The sequence below is a fragment of the Neltuma alba genome, unplaced genomic scaffold (assembly GCF_004799145.2).
Source record: "Neltuma alba isolate B1F8T4 unplaced genomic scaffold, ASM479914v2 tig00007938_pilon, whole genome shotgun sequence".
In the NCBI taxonomy this organism is placed as follows: domain Eukaryota; kingdom Viridiplantae; phylum Streptophyta; class Magnoliopsida; order Fabales; family Fabaceae; genus Neltuma; species Neltuma alba.
In genome coordinates this window covers 20,001-22,665 of record NW_021634908.1, presented here as the reverse complement: position 1 = coordinate 22,665, position 2,665 = coordinate 20,001, and positions in this window count along the sequence as shown.

Genomic DNA, 2,665 nt, shown 5'->3' with positions numbered 1-2,665 from the left:
CGTTACATTCTCCCCTTAATGTGGCGACGTCCTCGGCGCATCCCTCTTGTATGCCTCAATCTTCTCCTTATAGTCCCATAAAGCCAGCTCGTGTTCCCAGCTTGCTTCACTATCGGGAGATCCTTTCCATTTAACAAAGTATTCAATGTAGCTCGGATGACTCCCCCGTCTCGGTATTACTCGGTGCGCGAGGATTTCCTCAACTTCCCGTTCTGGCACCGTAGTAATTGCTGTAGGGGCTCTTCTAGACTCACCTCTACTTGGTTCATCCTTGTCTTCGTTGTATGGCTTCAGTAGACTTACGTGAAAAACAGGATGCATCTCCAAGTGTGAAGGTAGAGTCAAGCGATAGGCTAGCTTACCGATGCGTTTCTCTATAGGAAACGGTCCTTCATAGCGCCTCACTAGCCCTTTATGAACCTTGGCGAACCTTCGGCTTTGATGAGGAAGGAGCTTCACCATGACTAAGTCACCTTCCTCAAACTCTAAGTGCCTCCTCTTAGCGTCGGCCCACTTCTTCATCTTTTTCGCGGCCTTAGCTAAGTACGCCCTTGCCATGTCTGATTTTTCATGCCACCCTTTGGCAAACTTGAAAGCTGAAGGACTCGGGCCTTTATAGCCAACAGCTAAAGTGTGCGGAGTCATCGGTTGTTGCCCCGTGGCTAACTCGAACGGACTTGACCCAGTTGATTCACTTTTCTGCAAGTTGTATGAAACTGGGCAATGTCCAAGAGCTGACCCAATCCTTCTGGTTGGCACTTACGTAGTGCCTCAAGTATAGTCGAGTAAAGCGTTCACCCTCTCCGTTTGGCCATCGGTCTGCGGGTGTAAAGCTTGTGGAAAAGTTAAGTTCGGACCCCATAATTTTGAAGAGCTCCATCCAAAATCTTCCTGTGAAGCGAGGTGTCCCGATCACTCACAATAGTCTTTGGTATGCCCCAATACTTCACCACGAACTTGAAGAATAACTTTGCAGCATCTTCTGCAGTGAATTTGGTTTGGACTGGTATGAACACTCCATACTTGCTAAACCGGTCCACCACCACCATAATGTGCTGCATCCTTCGTCTCGGCAAACAAGTGATGAAGTCCATGGAAATACTTTCCCATGGTCTCTCGGGGATCGGAAGTGGCTCTAGTAAGCCAGAAACGGGGCGCTGTTCCACCTTGTCTTGCTGACACCACAAGACAAGTCTTCACGTAGAGCTCCACATCATCTCGCATCTGGGGCCAAAAGTATGCTCGCTCAATGAGTGCCATCGTGCGTCGAACTCCAGATGTCCAGCCACCTCGAGTCATGGCACTCCTTAATGATCTCCTCCTTTAGCCTTGCCATTTTGGCACGTACACTCGGTTTCCTTTGGTTATGAGCACCCATCCTCAAGCCAAACCGGCGTGTCTTCCCTGACTTGCCAATTCCATCAAAACTTTGGCGCTTGTGGGTCTTGCTTTAGTCCCTCCTTGACTCGATCAACCAAAGGGAACTCGGGCTAGTGATGGAGGCAAGTCGGCCTTTCTACTTAATGCGTCGGCCACGACACTTCCCTTTTCCTGGCTTGTACTCCATTCACAAAGTCAAACTCTGCTAAGAAGGCTTGCCACCTTACCTGCTTCGGTGTTGTAAGCTTCTTCTGCTTAAGGAAGTAGTAGCTCGTGGCGACCATTATCGGTTTTCACAATGAACTTGGTACAGCAAATATGTCTCCACGTTCTCAGGCAATGCACCACGGCCGTCATCTCCTTCTCTTGGACTGTGTAACGCCGTTCTGCATCATTGAGCTTACGACTCTCGTAAGCCACCGGATGGCCTTTCTTGCATTAGGACTCCTCCTAAGGCAAAGTTGAAGCATCCGTTTGTACCTCGTATGGTTTGGTGTGGTCAGGCAAGGCAACACCGGTTCCTTGATCACGGCTGCTTTCAGCTCCTCAAAAGCGGCTTGACATATCATCCCAATCCCATACTCGGTTTTTTCTTTAAAAGATCAGTGAGGGGGAGCGGCTATTGCAGATGTCGAGTAACCTTTGATGAACTTTCGATATAGTTGGCCAATCCAAGGAAAGAAAAACGAAGTTCAGGTACCTTCTTTGGCGGCTTCCCATTCCTGTATAGCACGCACCTTGGACTCATCCATCCGTAGGTTGCCCCCTCCGACAATGGCCCTAGGAAAGTTACTTCCTGTTGAGCAAAGGCACATTTCTCCTTCTTGACGTACAACTCGTTCTCCCTGAGGACTTGGAAGACTGCCTAAGATGCTTCACGTGCTCCTCCAACGTCTTGCTATAAATGACAATGTCATCCAAGTATACCACCACGAACTTGTCCAGAACGGTGTAGGACTCGATTCATGAGGGTGCAAAATGTTGCTGGTGCATTTGTGAGTCCGAAAGGCATCACAAGAAATTCATACGAAACAATACCTCGTGACACATGTTGTCTTGGTTCGTCTCCCTCGGCTATCCGTACTTGATAATATCCCGACCTTAGATCCAACTTGGTAAACCAACGAGCTGGCCAAGTTGATCAAAGAGATCGGCAATAAGTGGGATTGGGTACTTGTTCTTCACCGTGATCTTGTTAAGCGCCCGGTAGTCGATGCATAACCGAAGCGACCCATCATGCTTCTTCTGGAACAATACCGGGGCTCCATAAGGTGCTTTTGATGGA